Source organism: Cryptomeria japonica, chromosome 10 (genome assembly GCF_030272615.1).
Source record: "Cryptomeria japonica chromosome 10, Sugi_1.0, whole genome shotgun sequence".
In the NCBI taxonomy this organism is placed as follows: domain Eukaryota; kingdom Viridiplantae; phylum Streptophyta; class Pinopsida; order Cupressales; family Cupressaceae; genus Cryptomeria; species Cryptomeria japonica.
Window position 1 is genome coordinate 853,054,342 of NC_081414.1, and position 11,775 is coordinate 853,066,116.

Consider the following 11,775-nt stretch of genomic DNA (forward strand, 5'->3'; position numbering starts at 1 on the left):
ACCCAAGGCTACAGCTTTCGCTCTCACCTGATTTCTATAGCGGCTCGAAGGATTTACCGCTCGAGGTCGTTCCCAAGAGTATCGATCCCTTGGCAGGCCTCTCTTAAAAAGATAAAATTTTGAGCGTTACTAACACTTTTCTCTTGCACCTAGGACCACGAGAGCCAAGGGAGAGGATAGTGTGTGTTAGAAGTAGGACCACTCGACTGACTTTTTGTGCACAAGCGTGCCAAACACGTAAAACACTTGTTCCTTTTAATCCAGCATTTGCAAATGTGTTCTAACTATTTGGAGATGTTGCTCCAACAACCATGGTGTTCATTTTAACTTCAAAGCAATATGTTTTTGTAATCTAGAAGTTGAAAGTCCTGGTCAACTTAATGAAAAACACGATTGCATGAAGGAAAATTTGTTTTTGCCAAAAATGAAGACAAGTGGATTGTTCTTTTTACTGCACCAAAATTTTGAAGTGTGGATTGTGATTTTTAAGTCCCAATTGATGCAAGGAAATCAAATTTGTGTTGTTGATTTTAAGCACCAAAAATAAAGATGAGTCCTAACTAGAAAACAATGAAACTATTTTTTTTTTGTGTTTTTAAGTTTTTTTTAAGCACTAAATGAAATTTTTTTTTTTTTTGTGATTTTTGTTGTGTTGTTAACCTGCACAAAGAAAAGAAACAAGTTAATAAAATCAATGCTCAAAGGGGGGCTTCCACAAGCCTAATTTTTGATTTTTCGGTTACAAATTTTACAAATCCTGATCCTGAAATGCCCTGAAATTTGACTAAGTCTGAAATTTGGAGGATCTTCCAAAAACTAGATTTTGCATTTCAACTCCTAGAGGTCTGAAACCCCTCTCAAACATCCTGAAAGTATATATGGAATATAACTTAAAGTATAAGAAAGAGAAAAGATAAGAGGAAATGTCACTTATACTTAAATGTTATATTCCATATATATTCTACCTCCCACAAGCCTAAAAAAAATAATTTATTGGTTACAAGGCCTTTTTTTTATAACGTTCTGCTGCAATAGCGCTAGTCTGTGTTTTTGCAGAAGCGCTGATTCATGCAATAGCGCTAGTCTGCATGAGCAGAAGCGCTAATTTAAACGGTAGCGCTGAAAGAAGAGAAAAATCCGAGAAGACAAAAGCGCTAGAAGTGTGTCAATAGCGCTGAAACTGTGACAATAGCGCTAGAATGTTTCCAATAGCGCTGAAACATTTTCAATAGCGCTACTTTATGGTCAATAGCGCTAAAAGAAATTTTTCAATAGCGCTAAAACGCGTTCAATAGCGCCGAAGCGCGACCTGTGTGGCAATTTCAACAAGAAAAATGTTAATTTCAAAAAAAACAATCAGAAGGTTGCGTGTTCGATTCACGTCGGGTTCACCAAATGATGCCCTCCTAAATGGCACAATATTAGTCCAAGATCAATCAAAACAAAACACACAAGATGTTAACGTTAGTCAATCAAAAACTAAAACATGAAGGCATTCCAAAAGAGACACTAAAAGAAACATGCTAAATATATCTAATAAATAGAACAAATGATCATGAGACATCTCCAACTGCCTCTTAGCATGGCCTTAGCTTCTTCTCCCTTGTTCCTCTCCTCTCCAAGTTCCAAAATAGTGTAGCTCTCAGCAGCTTTTTGCACTATGGATGCTTATGGAGGATTGAGATTGTAGAATAGCTCCAAACATGAAATGAAAAGCTAATAGTAATGCTAAAATGATGTATTTTAACTAAAAAGACAAGATTTAGTTATGCTATGCTAAAATGCTCTCTAAAATGGCTATAGTCTAAATGCATACAAGTTTTCAGGATCTGGATTATGAAGGAATGAGCTCTATTTATAGGAAAAATGGAGCAATGGATGGCCAGGATTGAAAGGTTTAATCAAGGGTCAAGCTTGAAAGTTGGGGATCCATGTGCACAATTGGCACCAATAAAATAATGACAAGTGTCAACACAGGATTGGGTTGAAAGAAAGGGGTTGGAGGCATTGAATGCCTGAGAAGACTTCATGGTTATCTAAAGGCTAAGGGTCAAGCCTAAATTAGGATTACCCACTGGATTAGGAGTTAATCCAAGGATAAACCTTTGTGCAAATGATTAAGAGATAATCATGGTCAAAGTATTAAATGCTTGATGAGACCTTTGTGGTTGGGTAGAGGTTGAGTCAAACAAATGTTTTAACCATGTGGGAGGGTTGAATTAACCATTAATGGTTATTGGAGACTTTGGGGAATTAAGTGGTTGAAAGTTGGAAGCCTTTAATGGTTTTCAAAGACTTTGGGGTTTTTGGTGGTTGAAGGTTGAAAACCTTCAATGGTTATCCAAGATTTTGGGCCATTTGAGAAGTGACTTCATTTTGCTTAGGAATGTGACAATAATTAGAGGATGGATTAGGCTAATTAGGAAGGGGTTAGAAGAATCTAGAAGGGGATTAGATTTTGCAAGTGGATTTGGTGGGTGAGGGAAAATAGGATTTAATTAAAATAAAAATTCATTTATTTCAATAATGTGTGCAAGTTGCATTTGTAGGAAAATGCAAGTGGGGTGGGGATAATGTTTTAAATAAATGTTTTATTTAATTTATTTAAAAGAGGAAAAGGGGGATTTAATTAAATAAATTGATTTATTTATTTAATTGATTGGAATTGGATTTAATGAATTAATTAAAATAAATTGAATAATTTATTTAATTAATAGAAGAATGTTTGGGGATGAATTAATTAAATATTAATTTAATTAATTGATGGCTAGTGGATTTTTAATCAAATAAATACGAAATATTCATTTAATTAAAATGGACAGATTTATGTGACTACAAATGGTTTAGAAGACTTTGCCCATAATTTGTAAGAGCCTTACAAATTTGGGGAACTCAACAATTTAGCTTGTTGAAAAAGGTTAAGTCTTCAACACATTTTGAACACTTTCCCCAAATTTGGAGAAGTGACTCCCTTAATTTTAGGGATGTGACATGATTAGACGAATTTAAGCCAGTTAAGTGGGATTTTAGGACTTCTAGAAGAATGATTAGGAGGCTAATAGAAAATGTAGGAGAATGCAAGTGGCATAAATATGAATTTTATTTAAAATAAAAGGATTTATTTCAACTAAAATTTATTTGGGAAGAAAATGGAAGTGGGGAGGGGGTTATAAATAACTATTGATTTATTTATTTGTAGAAGGGATTTTTAATTAAATATAATTTAATTAAATGGGGGACAGGGAATTTAATTAAATAAATAAAATTTATTAAATTAATTGAAGAAAGGGGATATTATTTAAATGTTGTATTTATTTAATGGTTAGATAGAAGAAAAGGGGATAAATTAATTAAACATTAATTTAACTAATAGGTGGATAAATGATAATTAAATAAATAAAATTCATTTAATTAAGTGTGCAAGTTTTAGGCGTCTAGAGTATCCCTACTTCTCTTCGCTCCCAACTAATAGAACCTAGCCCAAATATTTGCCTAGCTCATTTTCTCCTCAAAGATCTTCCATCCTAATTGTGGTGCACCTTCTCAAGCTCATGATCATGTTCTTAACTGACTCCCAAATTCTATCAACCTCTCTCTCTTGATCAGAAAAAAAAAATTCATTATGTTCAAGACAAAGGTTCCACACTAAAATTGTAGGGGCCACATTCCAAATGAACTTTAACCTAATACAAACAATCTTGACTTTCCAAATCTTCACTAGCATTGCCACATTTTGAGGAGTGACCTAATTAATCACCCATTTGCTAATCAATCTACTCCAAATCTCACTAGTCATTAGAGAAAGTATAAATACATGATCACTATTCTTATAGTTATCCTTTCACATAACATAGATGGAGGGGCCAACTCATCCCATCATTCTCAACCTAACCCAAGTGTTTGATGCTTCCATGTAATCCAAATAAAATAATTAGCTTTTGGTAGACCCATGTTATTCCAAATCATATTTAAAACAATCAGTCGAATGTTACTTGCATGATAAAAAGAATCTCATAGACTGAGAAAGAGAAGATAAAGGTAACCCCATTCCCTTTCCAAAATAGGCCTGAACTTGAGTCTAGCCTAAATCTGACCCCACCTCTCATGAAACTCATTATTCGGAATCTCAAGAGAAATTTATTTTTATTTTCCATATAACATAAACACATAATGATGAACCAATTTCCCAACATTGGCTTCCATGACATTATCCAAGGAGGGAAAAAGGGGAATCTTTTTGAGTAGTTATTCCTCAATCGAATCATCCCTCCAAACAAAAATTTGTTTCCTTTGCTAACTTTCTACATAGTATCCGATCGGTTAAGGTTGCAACATCTTCTCAGGAAGTTCTAAATGCTAGACCCCTTAGGTAAAACAATAGAATAATCTAAAATATTTTTAGGAACATTCTATAAATATTTGGCCTACACAAATCTACTCCAAAGTTTGTCCTTCTCCTTATAAGTACACCATGCTAGCTTGGTCCCAAGGCAATGTTCATTATTCAAAAATTTCTAAAACCAACCCCACCCATAATTTTTGGCTTGTACACCTCCTCCCACTTAGCAAGACTATATTCTAAGTCCTCCTTCGAGCCTCTCCAAAGAAAAATTCTTTGTAAGGCCTCAAGCATCTTAGCCATATTATTGGGAATCTAGAATGTAGACATGGTGAAGAGAAGAACAATAGCAAGGAAAGCCTTAATAAGAGTAATTTTTCCTACCAGTATCAACCATTTACCCTTCCAGGATGCTAGCTTACGATGCACCTTATTAACAGCCTTTCAACATTACACTTCCAAAGTTGTTTTATCAAATATGGGCATCTACATATAGGTGCTTTTAAGAAAATATACCTCAAACCCAAAAATTATTTGAATTTCAAGAGATTCAGTATAAAAATCCTTTAAAAAAATGATCCTAGATTTATTGGAATTATTTTTCAAACCTGCAACCATCTCATAAGAATGCTACACTTTCTTGCTTCCTCTAGCCTCCCTAGTTGTGGCTTCTAAAAAGAGTGGGGTATCATCACAAAGATTAAGGTGGGTCACATTAGGGATCACACTAGAAACCTATAGACTTTTTTAACTATCCAACTTCCCTCTCCTTCTTAATAGTGTGCTCAAGAATGTTAGTAATGATAAGAAACAAGAATAGAGATAAAGGATCTCTCTACCTTAAACCCTTGCCAATGCTGAAGAAATATACAGCCATGCCATTAATTAAAACCACAAATGAAACTAATGAAATACAACTGAAACCCCAATCACACCACTCATAGAAGAACCCAAATTTTATCATAGCCTTAATTAAAATGTCTTAAGGGATGTTGTCATAAGCCTTGTTCATGTCAAGTTTTAGCACGATCTCCTCCTTTGATTTGGTGGAATGAATGTTCTCGTTGAAAACCACTATACTATCAACTATTTTCCTCCCCTTAATAAAACCACTACACTCTTTAGAAACAATAGCCTCAAGGCACAACTTCAATCTACAAGGCATAGCTTGCATATGAAAATTTTATAAATACTGTTGCAGAAGGAAACAAGATAGAAATCATCAAAAAATATTGGGTTGTTATATTTAGGAACAAGAAATAGGAATGTCTTGTTCCAAGATCTCATCATAGTCCTATGTTGCCAACATTCCTCATCTACTGCCAAATATCATCACCCAATTATATATAAATTTTTTGAAAGAAGCCAATATGGAAACCATTTGGGCCTAGAGCCTTCAATACACCAAGGGAGAAAACAACCATTCTAATTTCTTCCAACAAAAATAGATCCATCAATATTTGATTCATATTGTCATCAATTAAAGACAAAATATAATTCAACAACTTATCTTGAGCTTACAAATCAATTCGTATTCAACACTAAGAAAATCCTTGAAAAAATTAAATCCTGTCTTTCTAATTGCTCGAATGTCTTCAACTTCATTCCCATTAAGGAGTCAGATCTTAAGAATCTTATTATACATTGTCCTCTAATCTTGGTCGATAAGTAAAAAAAATGTCTTTTCATCCTTTTCCTTCAACCATTTAATTCTAAAACTTTGAAGCCAAAAACAATTCTCCACTCTAAGAATACATCCCCATTCATCAAGCTTTTCTTCCTCCCCCTTTAGATTACTAGAAAAACCAATCTCACCTTTCTACCTCTTAATACCCATTAATTCAACCTCAATCAAAGCTTTGTTTGCAAAGATACCTCCCATTATAATATTATTCCAAGCTCTAGCGAATTTTCTAGTCACATCTTGATTCCTAAGAACAACAAATCTCTTATTTCCTTTAACATCAATTTTCCACTAGGTCTCAAGTGCCTTCTTAAAATCAAGATTCTCATACTAGAAACCTTTCATTTCAAAGGTGATCCCTAAAGCCTTTTGATTAGGGTAGGTGTTTAAGAAATATAGGCCCATGGTCTAAGACTTCAAATCGAAGGACCTCCGAGGAGCGGCAAACTACAGACAACATCCTCTCAAAATTTACAAGGAATCAATCTAACCAGCAAAGACTACTTTCAAACCTAACCCTAACCCTTCTATTGCTCTAGGTGAAATAGATAGAATTAGGTAAAACATCAGTCAAAGAAAGGGCTTCACAAAATTCCCTAATATTGATAGAGACCAAATTGCAAGGAAGATTGCCACCTTTTATCTCCCCAAGGCCAAGAGCAACATTGAAATCACACACAATTAAAATTAGTGAGAACCACATTACATAAACCTTGAATAGTATTAAGATATATAGACAAATAAAGATTTGTCTTCCCAATCAAAACCCAAAGAGCCTACATTTATTCCAAATCACTACCAATCAACCAATAGTCCCTATTATTAAAATATGAGAAAAGAGATTTAAACTAGAATCATATTGAAAGAGTCAGAAAAAATAACTAGAAATAAAATCGACATAATAACAATACTAGAGAAATTTGATGTGAATGCTCAACTAAAGAATAGCATCAAGATAAATCTCCCAATATCCAATATCCAATAAGAAAATACAAGCAAGGTAGCATGTTTATATAGACTCAAGTGAGCGGTGGAGGTGGCAATACCAACCAATGAGAAGAGACCACCATGATGGTCTGAACATAGTAAATTCACCTCCTCATAGCATGCCGACACCTCAATACCCACTTATATTAAGTAAACATGCTTTATTAACCTAAGAGAGCTTAATTAAAGTGTATGAAAAACCTAGGAAAAAGGAAAATAATAAACCCAACTAGGAAAATAAAAACCTACACTAACACCCCCCCTTAAGCATAGCAATGGTAGGTAAAAATATGGGTCTCGACAAATGAAACTTGATGAGGTACCCATGTACATAGTCCTCCCCCCCAACAAAGAAGAATCTTCCCCCAACAAAGGAGAGTACAACCCCCCCCCATAATAGACAGACAGAGAGAGAGAGAGAGAGAGAGAGAGAGAGAGAGAGAGAGAGTGAGTGAGAGAGAGAGAGAGAGAAAAGGAACTAAGAAGCCCCCCCAACAAAAGAGAACACCTACCGCACCCCAAGAAAATCTCTCAAATGAATGAACTTTCTCTCAATGAAGGGTTTGGTGAAGATGTTTGTAGTTTGATATGATGTCAGATAGTACTAAAGATCAAGAACGTGCTCATGAATCAACTCCCAAATGTAGAGCATGTGAATCTCAATGTGCTTTTTCTGTTGATGATGGACTGGATTGCGAGAAATCTGAATAGCACTTTGGTTGTCACAAAAGATGATTGTAGGCTTTCGAAAGGAAATGCCAAACTCAGTGAGAATTTTCTAAAGCTAAATAGCCTTAGTAGAAGCATTAATTGCTCCTCGAATCTCGGCCTTAGTAGATGAAAGAGCAATAGCAGATTGTTTCTTGCCCGTTGTATAATGAATCCCATAACTATGAGTATCATGTACATAGTGAAGAATTTGCTTAGCTGATTTCTAATGTAGCTCATGTGGCTCCTACATGAACTTGGAGACTAGGCCCACTGTAATGAAATAGCAGGCCTCATGTGAGTCAAATATATGAGGCTTCCAACTAATTGACGATACAAGGTAGCATCCACCAAGGGTGAATAACAAGAAGCCTCAAGTTTAACTCTTGATAGAAATGGAGTCAGTGCAGGCTTATAGTCAGCCATGTGAAATATTGAGAGCATATCAAGAGTGTACTTAGGCTATCCAATGAAGATACCAGAAGGCGACTAGGTGATCTCAATCCCTAAGAAGTAATGGAGTAGGCCTAAGTCAGATATCAAGAAACGATCATGAAGGGTAGTTTTGACTACCTTGATATGGGATGAGTAACTCCCAGTGATCAACAAATCATCAACATAGAGAACAAGGAAGGTGAGAGTATCATCCTGCTACAAAATTTAGATGATTGGATCAGAATGGCACTGAGTGAACCCAAATGATAGAAGGAAGGAGTCCATCTTGGCATACCAAGAATGAGGGGCCTATTTAAGGCCATAGAGAGACTTTCAAAGGTGACAAACAAGTAAAGGATCCTGGATGAACCCCTTTGTCTTCTCCATATATATCTCCTCCTGAAGGTCACCATGAAGAAAAGCACTCTTCACATCCATCTGATGAACTTCCCAATGATGGGCTGCAGCAATAGAAAGGACAATTTGAATGGAATTCATCTTGGAAACTGGCACAAAAGTCTCAGAGTAGTCAATCCCAACAACTTGGGAGAATCCTTTGGCGACTAGATGAGCCTTATGCTTATCAACCGACCCATCTGGAGTAAATTTTGTTCGGTAGATCCACTTGCAATGAACAAGTTTCCTTCCTTTAGGAAGAGGGACTAAATCCCAAGTATGGTTCCTCTCCAAGGAATTGAACTCCTCTTGCATAGCAACATCCCACTCAAGAACACCTGAAGCTTCTCGAAAGGATTGTGGATTTGCAGTTGTAGAAAAGAAGAGATGTGGAGCATACTTAAATTGAGACCTTGTTTTTCTCTCATCTGAAGAATCACCAACCCAATCACTTGCTGACTCCAATGTCTGATGAGCCCAAAGAGGATTAGTAGTTGGAGAATGAGGAGAATCTGGAGGAGAATCGTCACCATCTGAATGATGACCAAGAGAGGAAGAAAATGAATCCTCATCATTGCCATCTGAAGTGTAGGAAGAAGATTCCTCATAAGGATAAAGAGGATAAATTTTTTTGGAAGAAATAGCATCATGAAGTCGCAATGTCTCCATAGAACTGAAAGATGGAGAAGTGGTAGGAGAAGAACTGGAAGTATCCTCCTCAAAACAAACACTCATCTGAATGAAAAACTCATGTGTGGTAGGATGGAGAAGCTTGTAGCCTTTGACACCATATGGATACCCAACAAATATGCAAGGCTTTCTCTGTGGATCCATAGCCTTGTGTTTCTCTACTGGAATGTGGGCCCATGCAAGAGACCCAAACACACAAAAGTGTTTGACTGTGGGTTTCCAGCCAGTCCAAGCTTGGAAAGGAGTTACCTCCTTCACATCTCGATGAGGAACCCGATTCTAGATATAACATGCATAGTTGATGGCCTCTACCCAATACTGAGGTGACAATGATCTGGAGTGGATCATACAATTAGCGATTTCCGTCAAGGACCAATTATTACATTCTGCAACTCCATTTTGTTGTGGAGTGTAGGGAACTGTGTGTTGAAGATCAATGCCTTCTGAGATATAAAACTACTCAAACCTTTGGTTGCCATATTCCCCCCCATTATCAGTGTGCAGAACCTTGATGGTTTTCCCTGATTGCTTCTTTACAAAGGCTTTGAATTCCTAAAATGACTCAAAGACCTAAGAATTTTGTTTGAGAAAATATACAAAGGTGTACCAAGAAAGATCATCAATGAATGTCAAGACATATTTGGCCTTGTTGAAAGAAGGATTTGGAAATGGTCCTGCTAAATCACTGTGAACTAGATCCAAAAGCTGTGTGGCTCTCCATGCTTTGCCTTTATCAAATTTTTCTTCAAGGTTCTTGCCAAGAATACATCCTTGACAAACTCCATCAAGAAATTGGATAGAAGGCAACCCTATAACCATGTCATGTTGACTGAGCTATTGTAAGTAGTGTTAGTTCAATTGGCCAAACTGCTGATGCCACAAATGACTCACCTCATCCGAGTGAGTAATTAATGCAAGTGAAGGAGAATCAGGAACAAAGTGAGAAAAGTAATACAGTCTAGACTGATGGTCTGCCTTTCCCACTGCAATTGTAGACCCATTATGCATCTCACTAATTACAGGAACAAAGTGAGAAATCCACTCCCGGGAGCAAACCAATCAGGGATCCCCAGTGTTTCAGCCCAGATTCAAACCACTTAAGGGTTAGCTTGGTTAAGTAGGAAATATTCCCTTATGTTAGTTTGCTTCGAGTTTCGTACCCCAAAATGCTTGGGAGAGGTATATAAGCAAGGCATCCTCCCTCATTTGGGGTAGGAGAAAGAAATGAGAACAAGTAATGCAAATGAATAGGAGAATAGAACAAAGAATTAATTCCATTCAAGCATTCAAGGCATTTCATTCCAACATATTCTTCACTATGGAAACCTTCAACAACCTTCGGGAAAGTATGTGTTTAATGATTTCCTTTTAGGTCTTTTGTGGAGTCATGTTATTGCATAAACATTTGTGATAATCTTCAAAGAAGCATTTGCATTATCAAGGAACAAGTGATGGACACTCAAAAAATAGTACAGAGCAAGTAGGTGGAGATCTACATGTTCTATAATTTGTTGGTGCTAAAACCATCAAGATTAGGTTGAGAAACATGCCTCAGTCCTGGGAGAAGGTCAAGATGGGTTCCTTGCTCCCTCCATTTTTTCCTAAGATTTATTCTATAGGTTAGATACATTCTTCTCTATTTGATCTTCTTCTGAATCAGTCTGCCAATTCATTATATTTTTGTGCACACAAAAAGCTCATCTTATTACCTTCTCTCACACCCTTCTTCCGAAATGGTAGAGTCATCTTTCAAGTACCCCCCCATGATGGACCACTAAATCCACCTTATTCCTCAAAAAATCTTGGGCCAAGTGAACCCTATTTCCCCATATTACATTAATCTTACTTTGTTGTTGAAAATTTCTTTGCATCTTGATCCATTACTAGGGTTGGTGAACACTTGATTCTATAAATTACTTGCATATCAAATATGTTTATGGTCATTAACAAGAAGAATAAAGTACTTGCATTTCAAATATATGTATCTCATCTTTAACCAAAAGAACAATGTAATTGTATTATTGATATCAGAATATGTTGATTGCCATTTCTTATAGCAAACACAAAGGTGAATTATGAAAAATTCATTTTCTATTGCAGTAGATGATATGATATTCATCAGACATGTTCTCCAATGAACATTTGATGATAGAGTGCAATGTGAAGGATACTATCAAGCTCAAACTATTTTCAAGTTCTAGAATTATAATTATTTAGCTTACAATTAATAAAAGTCACGGTCTACATCATTTATAAAAGGAATATGAATTAAAATTACTTTGTTGATTAAAGACCATTTACCCTATTTTATATTTGATAATTTGAATTGATTGTTGATTAATAGTTTAATATAAATATTATTTAATTAATTAAACCAACATATACATTAATTAAATATTTATAAACATCTAAAACTGTATCATATGCTTTTATCCTATATTTAAGGAATCATTTTTGAGAAGTTAAACAATTTCATTTAAATATTTTATTTGATATATAATTTGACATTTATAAGAACTATAAGAGGTATTCCAAA